Source organism: Schistocerca cancellata, chromosome 11 (genome assembly GCF_023864275.1).
Source record: "Schistocerca cancellata isolate TAMUIC-IGC-003103 chromosome 11, iqSchCanc2.1, whole genome shotgun sequence".
In the NCBI taxonomy this organism is placed as follows: domain Eukaryota; kingdom Metazoa; phylum Arthropoda; class Insecta; order Orthoptera; family Acrididae; genus Schistocerca; species Schistocerca cancellata.
Genome location: NC_064636.1, coordinates 89,222,692 through 89,237,813, shown reverse-complemented (window position 1 = coordinate 89,237,813; position 15,122 = coordinate 89,222,692). Strand labels below are relative to the sequence as shown.

Sequence of the window (15,122 nt, the reverse complement as noted above, 5' to 3'; positions counted from 1 at the left end):
CAGCCATCACGAGGCAGAGAAAATCCCTGACCCCGCCGGGAATCGAACCCGGGAACCCGGGCGTGGGAAGCGAGAACGCTACCGCACGACCACGAGATGCGGGCCCAAACAGATTTCTTGAATGTGCTAACTCTGAAACACTGTGTCATTGCCTAGATAAAAAAAAAAGTTTTCAAAATGGAGTTCTGTATTTTCTGAACAACTCACCCTTTCCGGTGAACTGCACTCTTTCATCAAGTAACCAATGCGACTGCATGTACGTGGCGATGTACTGTGACGATTTGCACTGCCCGGTGCAGCTGATATCTCGATCACAGTGACAGGTGGACTACACTGTGTCGTATAGCAGCACCCCAGCAGTGTTGCTGAGCTATGATTGCAACCCTGCTGATGTCAGGATTTGAAATATTCTTCTCTGGATCCAACAAAAAATTCTTTTCCATTTCCATTGTAGTTAAAACATTCTTTTATCCATATGCCACCATTGTTTACGTTATATATAAATTTAATCGAAGTTGCTGTAATATGAGGGCTATTCAGAAAGTAGGGAACATTTCCGTATCATGCTGCTAGGCGCGCGCCAATCGCGTATATCTTGGTATGTGCCTCCTCAGCAGCTCAGTCGGCATCCATTTGTGACAGCGGGACTGTCTCTGCGTGTCTGGTTTTTTCAATATTCGAATTTGAAATGTGCGCTACAATCGAAAATCCCATCAGTTGTGAGGTGCGGTCTGTGATATGGTTTTTGTTGCCAAAAAACCTACAACCTTTAGAAATTTATCAGGAACTGTGCGAAGTATACAGAAACAACATAATGAGTGAATGTTCCATGTGGAAAAGGTGCATTCGGTTTATGGCCAAACCAACGTTCACGGTGAAGAGATGAGTGGACGCCCGAGCATTGTGACTGACGATCTTGTCGCTGAAGTTGATGAAACGATTTGTGAAAATCGTCACTTTACAATAATGGAGCTTTCGCTTTCTTTTCCACAAGTTTCACTGACTTTGTTGTTTGAAATTGTCACTCAAAAGCTAGGCTACATAAATTTTATGCATGATGGGTGCCCAAAATGCTTACAGAGCACCATAAAGAACAGCGAATGGGGGCAACGTTGACATTTCTGGAGGACTACCACAAACATGGTGATTTATAACTGAATCAAATCATAACCGGTGATGAGACTTGGGTGAAACACCTCGATTGCAAGACAAAATTACAGTCCGTGGAGCTGGGGCACACAAGGTCCCCCCAAAAACCAAGAAAATGTTTGCAAACCTTGTCAGCAAGGAAAATGATGGTGACAGTGTTTTGGGATAGGCAAGGTGTGCTTCTTATTGATTTTGTTGAACATGGAACAACCATAAATTCTGCCCGGTACTGTCAAACTTTGCACAGCCTTAGAAGAGCAGTTCAAAACAAACACCGAGGAAAGCTGACGTCCAAAATTTTGTTTTTGCACGACAATGCCCAACCTCACATGGCAAACCGCACTAAAGAACTCCTTAATTCATTCAAATGGGAAATTTTCCCTCATCGACCCTACAGCCCCGCTCTTGCCCTAAGCAACTTCCACTTGTTTCCCAAGATGAAGAACTGGCTTGCAACGCAGCGCTTTGATATGACGCAGAGCTCCACGCAGGCGTGACTCACTGGCTGAAGTCTCAGGCGGCAGAATTTTACGACAGTGCCTCAATGTGTTTGGTGACTATGTGGAAAAGTAGTATGTCAGTTGCTCTTTCAGATGTATAATAAAATGTATTTCTTGTACTTAGTATTTTTTAATGCCAAAATGTTCCCTACTTTATGAATAGCCCTTGTACTTGTAGAACAGTTGTATAAGTATGGTTTGTCTTTAGATTTCATGAATTGTTCCAATATTTCCTTTTGCTTTCTCCTTAATGGATTGTTACTGAGTTTAAACAATATAGTTATGTCCATTCACTTATAGCTTCTCCTTTTGTTTAATCCTTGTCTTTGAGCAATGCTATAATTTATCATTCATCGAATTTCAAGATATTGTATATTTATAGTTCTCTATTTTCTTCCTTTTACTCCAATGCTTTGTGTCCTATCATGATCACTGAATGAAGTGTTTTTTTTCCTTTGGTTTAGTTTTCAGTAGTTGCTGGCTTGCTCCTTGTACTTGAAGCTGGATCAGAATAGTTCATGAGATCTATCACTCAACTTTTTTTCCCCTTTTTTTTCTCTTTTTACAAAAACTTTGGCAGATGTAGTTGATTCTCTTGAAGTAGATGTCCTGCTAATCAGTGATTCTGAAATCCCATGTGTAGTCGAGGAAAGACTTGACTTCTTCATGTTCTGCAGCTGCTATTGGAGCAAAAGATAACTTCTACTCAAGTCCACTGCTTTCCTTTTATAAACAAATATTTCCTTCAATGGGTGCATGGGTCATACGAGCGACTCACGAATTAGAGTAGAACTTTTCATATGACATATGCCTCGAGTGCTCAACATGACATCCAAGATTACGACAAAATTTTATTTGTCTCAAAACCGTCTTGTTTTCTTTCTCGGAGAGTGTGGTTGCTCCTTGATGGTCGAGTCACCACCAAGCCACAACACCAAAGCGTTCTGGGGACAATGCTGCAAATTTCGAGCTTTGTTGAAATCCCACGAGCCTGGTCTGGTCGACACACACTGCCAGTTGCTGGAATGATCCGAGTGCACCTCAGGAGCCAAGACAGTGGGCACCACTTGCCCATTGTACACCATAGTCTGCAGTCAGATGCATCTCGTTGCTTTAACAGCTGCGAGAATAACTTCATCGGCGTGTTTATGGGGGGGTAGGATGTCAAACGGGCCGACTTGGAGCAGGAGAGGCACCACAGGACATTTTAATTTCCACTGTCTACACTTTTATAAATAAATTCATAAAACTTTGTCAGTATGAGCAGGAACGATTCAGGATTGACTCTCATAGCAGTGGAAGTTCAGAAACACAACAAAATAATTTTTTTTTTACGTGTGAAATTTCATCATTTTTTCACTTACTATTGGCTGCATTTGTTGCTGTAGGTACACTTTTCTTCATAAGTAAGAGAGATTCTTCAATGAATTTTGCACAACATACAAACCATACTTACAGGTGTCTGAAACTCTAGAATTTATTTAATTTATGGAAAAATGAATGAGGTGTCACATTTTAAACTTCACGTTTAGAAAAAACTCAAATTTTACAGTTAATTATCTCAATTTTTATCACAGTTTTTAATAGATCTGAAAAACTCTAGAGTTTCATACACCTGTAAGTATTGTTTGCATGCTGCACAAAATTCATCAAAGAATCTCTCTTACTTACGAAGAAGAGTGTACCTACAGCAACAAATGCAACCAGTAGTAAGTGAAAAAATGATGAAATTTCACGTGTAAAAAAATTTATTTTGCTTTGGTTTTGAACTTCCACTGCTACCAGAGTAAATTCTGAATCCTTCCGGGTCATGCCGACAAAGTTTTATGAATTTATTTATAAAAGTATAGACAGTGGAAATTAAAATGTCCTGTGGTGCCTCTCCTGCTCCTAGTCGGTCCATTTGATGTCCTACCCCGCCTTAATGAGGCCTACAGGCAGACACACTGAGTGCATAAGGTGATTCTTTACATGTATTACTGTCATTTCCTTGCCTAAAGAAAATAAAATGAAAAGTTTCAAGCAGACTGGAACAAGTTTTTCAAAATTAAAAGGTCAGGACCTAGTGAACCTGCACCAAAGATGAGTATTAATAATAAATGTAAATAGTTTTTATTACTTCTTTGATACTGCTGACTTCATTACTGGTATGTGGTATTAAGACATCAGAATCACCCTACTGTTCTAATTTTATTAAAATTATTAATTTTTAACGTATCTTGACGGGTTGGGAACATAAAATTTTGCCAAATGGATAAAGGAGTGAGGAATAATGTGTAACTTTAAAAAAAATAATTAAATTGTACTCCCTAAAGGCATGTGTTTCTATTAACGTTACACAATTACAGCAAGACATTCACACCTGACAATATTTTCCCGATTTGGCAGTTTTTAATCCCTAGAAAATTTTTATGCGCACCAAGGATGTACATTATACAGGGTGTATATAAAGTCCGGGGACACTTTCAATTATTTCTTGCACAAGAAGTAAACATCGTTCAGATGTCATACATATTGCATTTTGAAGAGAAACTCTGAAAGTTTTTTTTACAAACATTCAATATACGAACTATGAGCGAACTGGCAGGCGTCAATAAGGTAATAGAATTCTTGCCCTACCCGTCCCAGAATGGCATCGTCAACTGTGGCAGTCACTGCCCGTATTCTCTCCCAGAGCTCTGCTACATCACGTGGTAGAGGCGGTACGTACACCAGATCTTTAATGTGTACCCACAGAAAAAAGTGTCACGGAGTGAGATCCTGTGATCGGGGAGGCCATTTCATGAACTCTATGTTTGCAACTAGTGCTGACTATCTGCAAATCACCAAACTACGCTGTGGCGGTATACGCGAAAAAAAACTTTCAGGGTTTCTCTTCAAAATGACATATGTATGATATCTGTACAATGTTTGGTTCTTGTGCAACAAATAATTGAAAGTGTTCCCAGACTTTATGTACACCATATATACTCCAGAAGCTTTTCCCAAACAATTAAAAAAAAGATTGAAAGTATGCAAAATAAGTGAGAACTCTTGTCTCTTAAATTGACACAATTAAAAGCACTTCAGCAAAATATGCTGAATTTCTTCATTGGCTTATCTATGTGTTTACTTAATTTTTAGTTGTGATTTGTGACAATACAAATAAAAATCAAATAACCATCTCAAATGGAATATATGCATCACACAAAACATTTATTTCAGCTTCTAAATAGTCACAAAAATACACAGATAGGTGGTGAAAGACAAGGAAGGAACACACAGTATTAATTAAGTAGATCATCATCAGAAAATACACTTACTTTTTCGTCTCTCTCTCTCTCTCTCTCTCTCTCTCTCTCTTTTTCTGAGTGAGCAGTTCAATGAACTGGATTGATTTGTCATCAGTTATCACAATGCCCACATAACAGAACTTACTATACATAATGACTGAAAAGTAAAAAATCTTGCGAGTGATATGCTATTCAGTGATTACAATATAATCAGAGATTAGGCTTTTTCTTTTGGTTTCATTTTGCTCGACAATTTATTTATGCATTACATTGACAAAAAGCAGTATACTTTCATGCATCAGCTGACTGGTTATGAAGTTAGGTTATAAAATTAGTAAAATATCATCATAAATTAATTTTCATGTTTTTGTCTAAATGGGCACTTTTTGTGTTTCGTTCAAGGTTAATAGTGGTCTTCTAACAATGCAATAAAAACATATAACACTATGCAGAAATTCTGTCAGATAGAAAACCAAAATACAAAGTGAGCAGAATATCACCAACCAGCCATGTCACATTATCTCCTATTGGATGATCAATTTTTTCACACATGGTGAAATGCACATTAAGTTAACACAATATGTAAGAAAAATCAGTACAAGAAGGTACAGGCAGCTTCTGAAAAGAAAAGGGACAAGCAATATTTTCACTGACTAGAATATGAGCACCACACTTCTTTTGCCATGGCTTTAACATTTCATTGCTACCTAACCTTCAATACACTATTCCATCACAAAAATATATAGAGGCTGTGGAAGGAAGACAAGGGACTGGCAGTTACTACATAGTCACTATCATACACACAAATTAAGGTTTCTTTGGTAGTTTGTTTGAGTATCACTAGCAAATATTATGCCATTTTTATTTGATAACATAAATAATTCAACACTAATATGCTACAGGGATTCAATATACACTGGGAAGATCTCAAAGACATTTGGAGAGACTAGGTAAAATATTGCCCCAAATCAACATTGCCTCTTTAATGAATATACAACTTATGTAGCTTAAATCACTTAGTTATTCAGTTACCATAAAACTGTCAATAAAAATTAAACACTTATTAGTTTATTCACAATCAGGTACATAGTCATAATGTATTTGAACTTTTACTTCAACATTTACTTTGCAATACTAGTCAATGTAGGCCTTCAAAAGGAGATGTACATCAACGACAAGTGTATTGGGACATTTAAAACCAATTCATGCTATGTATAAACAGGAATTTGTCTGCACACACAAGACAAATGCTTTTGTGTATGAAGACAATGACACTCATCCTGGGTGTTGTTCTCACTTTCATATACAAGGAATTTGACCGACAGGTGCGAACAAAGTTTTATTCTTGCAATACATGAATTGATTCTAAATGTATGCACAGTTACATTCTGCAAAATAAATGTTGAAGCGATTGTTAAACTTCTCCCAATAAGGTAAATGGCCTATTGTGGAGAAAACACTTTTTCCTCCAGAAAAAAGTTAAAAACCCATTAAAGCATAGAGACTAGCACAGGAGTCAAGTGAGGTACAAATAATACTTGACAGAATCCTTCACTGTTGGATAGGAGGCAACAGTGGACAAGACTTTGCCAACTATCGTACTTAGAAGTGTTAATATGCAACATTTTTCAACACAAATACTAAGAGGAGTTTCTAAAAAAAGCTGTGATATTTGGTAAGAGGAGATTCTTTGCAAATTTTCTTTTAATAATATATGTATTTCTGTTGCCATTTATTCCTCTGTCTCTCTCACTTTTTTCCTCACAGAACATATATTCAGGTCAGTCAGTTCTTACGTCATTAGGTACCGGTAATATTAATATTTAATGTGACAAAAGGCCAAGATCATAGGCCGCAAGAGATTACACGTAACATTGATAGCTTTTTCTCCTGAACAAGTTATTAATTTTTTTTATTATTATTTCTTTTCCCCCTACAGACAACCACTGCTCATTCATTATGTAATAGCATCTCTTGAATATAGACTTCTTCAACAGATGTGAAAAATGCACTCACTGGTGGCACTGTCTATGGGGGAAAAATGTATTTTTCAAAAACTAATGCATTAAAGATAATTACCATTTCTGCTTTTCCGTTTCACATACATGAGTATTGTGACTGACTGCTTGATGACATTGATCGATGACTCAGTTATTACCGAGATTAGGCTACATCATCACGAACACAAATGCCACATAAGCACTAAACTGGCATGTGACAGATTCAAAAGCTCAATAACATATACTACTCAGCGACAATAACATTGTAATTTCCTTATGTTCACAAAATTACAAATGTTTGCATGAGGCATGAACCACACATTTTGTTACTCAACATAGTAACTAATATCAGTGTTCAGACCAATGAGAAGTTAAAGCATTTGATTTGAACTTACTGCAATAATATACACAACTGCTCAGTTACATTCTTTTCTTTTTCTGCTACACAGTTCATTATAGCTCTCTCTTATTTAGTTTGCCTCACTGAAGACACATTTCTGTAAATACTTTGAAGTTAAGAAAACCACCCATTAAAAAGCAGAAGTGTTGAGTCTTTGACAGGCACACAGAGAACAGAAAAAAAACTTGCTAGCTTTCAGAGATAGGATACTCCAAACGCTAGCAAATTTTCTTTCTTTTATGTTTGTGCTTGCCACTGACTCAACACTTCTGTTTTTCAGTGAGTGGTCTCCTTCACTCTGAAGTATTTACACTCTCATTCTGCCAGAACTTCCCTACAACGCTGATGAAACTTTTAGATTTATAACTTCTTGTGTCTTTTGATAGGATCAACACCTGAGGAGACCAAAGGTTGGAAAGAGTGTACAAGGGGGAAACACATAACATTTACTACATTTTCACAGAATGTTCTTTTAAAGTGAATATACGTCAATGATTATGTAACATCAATAGTTAAAACACCAACATGTTAAACATGAAAATACATTCACTGGTGGAAAAAATTAAGGAAAAACATGCATTATTCAAAGACTTATATATAACAGTTAATTGCTAATTCATCTATCTCTGTTTCTTTTCTTTCTCTTTTTTAACATTTATATTTTTTGAGAGAATGTTGTGTTTAGTGACTTAAATAGACCATTCAGTTATTTCAGTGCTGACAATACATTGATATTGGAATTCACATGCAATACATGAAAATGCATGGGCATGTAGTATGTGCCAAAATATTATACATTTAAACTACTTTTATCTTCATAATATACCAGTGTTTACTTATGTTCACTTTTTTTCGGGAGACATAAACTACACATTCTATGAGCAAATGGCTTAAATTACATTCATACTAAAGCAAATAAAAAGTTACAGCAATATGAACTAGACTCTTTGGAGGAACATTTTGTTCCTGTTTTTTCCCCCTTTTCTTTTTGTTCCCTCATCCCCATTTCTCTCTCTTTCTACTAGTCACTAGTTTGTCTATACTATCTCTTGCTCAGGATATATTTAGGTGATCTAAAGATTACATCAACATGTGAGGAAATCATACAGCAAGATGATTATACTATGGGGAAACATTTAACATTCAGGACATCAATAGTTCTACAGCAACATTTATTGGAGGCGGAAGCTAAGCAAAGAAATTCATTATTCCACAGACAGATGTGTTACATTTCTCTCTTTCTGTCTCATGTTTTAGCACAACACTGTAAAATCCTAGAGTAGCAAAATGAGTAAGGATAGTCACTGATCAAATAGTGGAGGCATTGAGCAGCAGATATGTAAACAAACTGGAGATCAAACACAGTACAGCATCAAAGCTTGCGAACTTGCATTCTTCTACTGAGCATGTGACTGTTTCAGATTGAATCATTACTGGAAATAATATTTGAAATTCATGTATGCCTTTGTTTAAAATGTTCAACATACCACTGGTAGTTTGTACTTACATCTCAGAAGCAATATTGTTTCTTAAGACACAAGAAATCTGGAAGGAAAACTTGAGAAAAAATATTCACAATCACCTTAAAAGATTGTGAGATATCTAGTGAACTACACTTTCACTATACAACAAACTCCAAGATGGTAAAAAAATCCATCAGATGTAAAAAAAAAAAGATAGCTTGAGAAAACTATAAACATATGAAACAGAATTGCTAGCAGGAAGCAAAATAGTTGGTAGTGCCAGTAGACACTACTATAGCTTCGGGAATGCCCTACCTGTCTCTCCTCCACGACGAAGGGACTAATAATTTTGAAAACTAAAACAGTGTCGTGTACTATTATGTGTGTCTATTAGCAGTAGGGCTTCCTAAACATTTTGCCTCCTGAAGGTAAGTATTGTCCAGAAATTCCATCTCATAATCTTATGATTTTCTCGAGTGGATTTTGCTTATGATACAAAACAACTCTGAGAGGTAAGTAATGGCAAAAATCTACATTTCCACAACTCCTGTTCAATAAAAAGAGGCTACATATGACACATAGTCATACACAGGTAGACTTTTACTCAGTGGATGTTTAGTATTTGTATAGACGGACCTCTTAAATCAGATCTACAAAACAGAATATGTGGTGTCACCGCCAGACACCACACTTGCTAGGTGGTAGCTTTAAATCGGCCGCGGTCCATTAGTACATGTCGAACCCGCGTGTCGCCACTGTCAGTAATTGCAGACCGAGCGCCACCACACGGCAGGTCTAGAGAGATGTACTAGCACTCGCCCCCCAGTTGTACGACGACTTTGCTAGCGACTACACTGACGAAGCCTTTCTCTCATTTGCCGAGAGACAGTTAGAATAGCCTTCAGCTAAGTCCATGGCTACGACCTAGCAAGGCGCCATGAACCATATCTAGAGAGAGTCTCACTTGTATCATCAAGAATGCTGTATACAAATGATGGATTAAAGTTAAGTATTCCAGCAGCTACATACTTTTCTTATAGCATTCATTACGTATCCTGTTTCAGACCTAAATCCAGCCTGCATGAGTTGACGCGTGCATATCGGCCTTCTCTAGCTATATAGCAGAATATGCAACTGTAAACAAATATAGTAGAACAACAGGTTTAGCCCTTTCCACCCGAATGGCGAGTGGTGCTCAACATTGGGAATTTTTTTTTTTTTCCACTCCGATGTCGATCATCATTCGACACAATTTTTCGTAGCAGTCACATCTGACTGTCCTAGGCATGAATGCTGCACAGTACTGCCATCTAGGAAGCCCGTGTCAACTGGGGCTGAACTGTAGCAGTTGTGTTGAGAGCAAGGTTGTAATTATTACATTCAAGTTAGTAGACACAAAATGGCTTGCTCTTCATACACAGTTCTTTCTGAGGAAGAGACTGCAGAGCTTTTACAGGAATGTCTAAGTGAAAAAAAGAGTGGTGATGATTTTGATGACAATGATTTTGATTGTGACAGTGGTTTTTTTCTAAACAATTTGAGTGAAATGATGATGGAAACAGCCCACCCTGAAAAGTTTCAAAAAATATCACGCAATGAAAAGTTTTGTATTGTAATGCTGATGTACATATATTTGAACAAAAGCATACTTTTTGTTTTAATGCGTACCCTAATTGTTGATCAGTGGCCTCATTGTTGCCACAAAGAGACTCACGCAATTCTGTGTGGTATTCTCACTATCCGGGTGGTGGCAATTATTTAAAAAAAAGAACAGTGCACAGAGATGGCCTTGTCTACATTATGGAGTGCAAAGCGTTACGATGTCTGATATCAAGGAGTACACTGCTGTATACATGATCCAACTGACAGATAATAAATGCATGAATCTGGGTATCAGTCATTAAAACAAAGGCATTTTTCACTGCTGTCGTCATAATAAGAGAAATAGGATCTCGCACAGAAAGATTTAAGTGCTCATTTTTCTCACACACTGTTTGAGAATGGAATGGTAGAGAAGTAGCTTTAAGGTGGTTCGATGAACCTTCTGCCAGACGCTTAATTGTGAACTGCAGAGTACTTGTGTAGATGTAGCTACATTTATCAGTGTGCGCTGGAGAAGAAACAGAGTTTACAAACTGAGTTCGTAGAGGGAGACATCGGATTCATTTCACGACGTCATACGCGCAAGAAACAGAAGTGAACACAACACTGACAACATTTCTTTTGTGTCTATATTATTTTTTGGAATGTAGATTGTGGTGACTGATTAGTCTGTAGCATAGTCTGAGATCTCGGTTGGGTTGTAGTGAGTTGATGAACCGACAGATGTGAATACAAAGTCTCAGCTGTGACATACTGATCTGCTGAGTAGCCCTAGTTCTAGGTAAGGATGAAAAGTGACTGGTTGGGAGTTGCCCAAACAGTATCAGATGCTCCAATTAATACTCTCACAACTTATCTTTTCAGTCAAGTGATCCACTGTCAAATATCAAAATGTGTAAGAACTTTATCTTGGCTGCTTGTATCTAGATGTAAAGCCACCAGTTTTCAAATGCTCCCTTGCAGCAAATCACTTTAAAACAATTCTCATTTAATATACACTGTAGAATGCAGCTTACCATTGTAATTAAAGCCGGTGGCACACTATGAAACAAATGTCAGAGCAAACCCCCCCAAGCCTGGAGCTTGTAATATTTGCAACTTGCAACCAGTGTTGTAATAATATAAACTACACTGAATGTAAGGCAACATGGGCCACGACAAGTTATTGCACTCCAGTCTTCTTTCACATGCCTTTCCATGGCTAAATGCTTCCACTTTATGGTCAGTGGTTACCTGTATTGATTCCACTGCTTTCTATTACTTCATTATTTACACAGAGCAGTCAGTTAGTTTAGCAGCGATACATATGGTACATAGACACAGCATTGCAGAGCCAGGCAATAGACATTAAAGTTAGACACATACAGTAACTGTTGAAAAGGATATTATCTTATGGTGTCATTATTTCACCTGTTTCCAATAATCTCTACATTTTATGTGAGGAAATACTACTTGCACTACTAGCAAAATGGTTATGATGTACCAGTACCATACATAAACCAATTAATTTCCGTTACAACACATAGCGGGATACTACTTATCAGCATCTACTCAGGTACAATTATGATTATATATTTGGATGCTGCTGAGCAATGTTTCCTCCAAACTGCGTGCAAAATATAGAGGACAGATGTGGTGCTTATTCAGTTTGTACAACCTGTGTAAAGTCAGTATGCAGGTGTTGTAAGGTAGCGAGTTCACCTTAAAAATGTGTGCTGGAGAAAGTGTGAAATCTCAAAATTGCAGAAGATGGCAGAAGTTAATTCCTCGTTTAAAAATGACAGTAACTACAAATTCGGAACTTACAGAGGTACTACTAAATACTGTTTTTGAGATCTGGTCACAAATCTTAAACAGCAGAGAAAAATTCCTACCTGAGACACTCACCTGAGAAAACGAAAGTGAATTCCGAAAAGGATGTTCGTGTAGTGTAGGAGGGACCGTGTAGAAGAATTGGCTACCTGAAAGTTACTGAACTGCCTCTGTTCTGGTATCACAAGGACCACAATACCTTCAAATAGCAGGAACATCAAAATGACAGGTTTCAGGATAACCGATGGTGAGACAGAAAATTGACTGAAATTTCTTGACAGGGGAAAGGTCTCTGGACTTGATGGGATACCTACATGATGCTACATGGAGAAAGTAAAGGAACTTGCTTCTCTTTTAGGAGCAGTGTGCCACAGGTGACTGGATGAACAGAGCACATCGTTCTGGTTTTCAAAAATTGAACAGAAGAAGACAACTATAGTCCTACACCACTGACATCAGTCTGTTGTACAATTTTGGAACACATTGTATGCACACATATTACTGCAAAAACTGTCTCTGTAGAATCAAAATGAATTCTGTAAGTTGCTGTTGTGTGACATGCAGTTTGCTCTGTTCATCCATGAGACCAAGAAAGCAGTAGGCATCCGCACTCAAATTGATGCTGTTGTCCTTTGACTACCAGGAGGCAGAGGACAGTTTTACAGTGCCACCTAATGAACAGAATATGAGCATGTGTAATATCAGGAAAGCTGTGTGACTGAATTCAAGAATTTCTAGCAAATAGAAAACGGAGCGACATTCATATTTTAGCGAAATTTTGGGTGTACCTGAAGAGAGTGAAATCAGACCATTACTTTTCATAATATACAGTGTATTTTTTCCCCCAACCTGGGACAACTAAATATCTCGAAAATGACACATTGAACAAAAAAAAACTGTTCTAAGTGAAATGTTAATTTTAGTAAATGTGGCACCTCCTAATCACCCCTTCTGTATGAGTCTTTGTATTTTAAAATAGGAATCTCCTACTGTTATTGCATATTTGGATTCTACACCAAAAAATATGTATAGTTTACTCAAAGTGTTGTTCCCCATTCAAGGGAGATGACACTGTAATTGACAAACATCAAGTGTGTCTGAGAACTGACAAATTTGATTCTACATTTCATTTACAAAGTAAATGTAAGCCTACCTTTGTGTTCTAATGTGTTCCATTAAATAAACAGAAGTATGCATACAATGTGATTTAATTTTGAATGACCACTAATTACAGGTAAGGCTGATGCCAACATGAGATTCAGTAGAAGTGTGGTTCACCCGCAAAGGAGGTACCTTATGAAACCCTCATTCAAACAATTCTTGACTATTGCTCATCAGTATCAGCCTTACCAGATAGGATTGATAGAGAAAATAGAAAAGATGCAAAGGAAAGCAGAGCATTTTGCCACAAGTTCATTTAGGAAGTGCAAAATTGCCATTGAGATTCACAACCATCTCCCGTGGCAGACACTAAAGAGAGCTGTTACGCATCATGATGTGGTTTACTGGTAAAATTCTGAGAGCAGTGTAATTTTTGTATTTTGTTCTAGGTTAAGAAGTATAGAAAACAAAAGCATTCATGATCTAGACTCAAAATTGTAATGTAAATTCCAAAGAATGATTGCTGCCTGGCATGCATGCCATTTTTCTTTCACTCAGCTACTGTGGTTGTGTCCACTTTGTGAGCACTGCAGCAAGTCTCTGGTTTATCGTCACTCTCCCCCATGCCCACCTCACAAGGCATCAAAGGTGCCATTGTAAAACAGCCAACAGCTGATTAGCTCTACATGATGTGTGAGTTACTGCTGTAAGCACAACACAAAAAATTTACATTTACAACTCAAGAACTTTATTCCTACCAGCTGTGGGTAATTTATCATCCACATAATGACATTTAAGAACTGATATATTGTTGAATGGAATTTTTATGACTCACTTGGGCATCATTATGGATAATCAAACATTAGAAATATGTCTACAACCCATTGCTGTCAACAGCTGTGGTGTTAATATTCACAAAACAGTTTGGCCAAAACTAAATAAAATAGGTCTGTATACACAGAAAGTTTCAATAATAGTAAATACAAATTTACCCAATTAGAGAAATGTTACACTGCACAACACAATAAACTGAAACTGAAGTTTGTTTGTGTAGCTTTCAAATGTGGTAACAAAAGAGTGGTGATTGGATGGGTTGAGGAAGAGGGAGATGTGAGCCGGAAACAGGTGCGACACTAGTGGTGCTCCACACAATTAGACTTTTATATATCAATTAGAGTAGTTGAAATGAAATAAGTAAATATAAGACATAAATGCTTTATAATTAATGTAAAAATTAGGTGATAGATTATAGCTGGGACTAAGATTTTCAGGGAGCACTTGGTAATATAGCAAAAGGCATTAAGATTAACGGACTCTTCATTCGCTAAGTGAAGAGTGGTATCCCTGGAAAAAAATGTGCAATTGTTAGAAACATATTTAAAGGGTTGCAATTGCTAGAAACATATTTAAAGGGTAGACAGCAGTGCACAGAGATTATGTACTCTAATGGAGAAATATTGGAGAGGAGAAGATCAAGTATAAGAAATATACATCTTGGTGTTTCTCAGGGCTCCATTTTAGGTCCAGTCCTATTCACATGCTATGTAAATTCTCTTGACAATAAGCAATTGATCACTATGTATGCAGACAATACACCTGGTGTCTGGTAAGCAGACAGTGAGCCAGCCTAGTTGAAGAGATACATAACTTTATTGAGAAGGCAAGAGCTAATTCTGAAAGAGAAAACTTTAAAGTAAACATAGAAAAAACTAGTATTATTCATTTTAAACTAAGTGGTCCAAACAGACAAAACACTGTGATTGATGAAATTCTACCACAAACCTGTACAGATTGTAAATTCTTGGATTTGTGCATTGATGATC

The 15,122-nt window shown here is 37.2% G+C and overlaps 1 long non-coding RNA gene across 1 annotated transcript; it reads right to left on the bottom strand.

Annotated features, from left to right (window-relative positions):
* Nucleotides 1-4,823: 4,823 nt before the first annotated feature.
* Nucleotides 4,824-9,445, bottom strand: LOC126108112 (uncharacterized). The gene is made up of 2 exons (XR_007523503.1): nucleotides 7,578-9,445; nucleotides 4,824-7,513 (listed from the first exon to the last, which is right to left on the bottom strand). It is a non-coding gene; the product is annotated as an uncharacterized LOC126108112 (long non-coding RNA).
* Nucleotides 9,446-15,122: the final 5,677 nt, after the last annotated feature.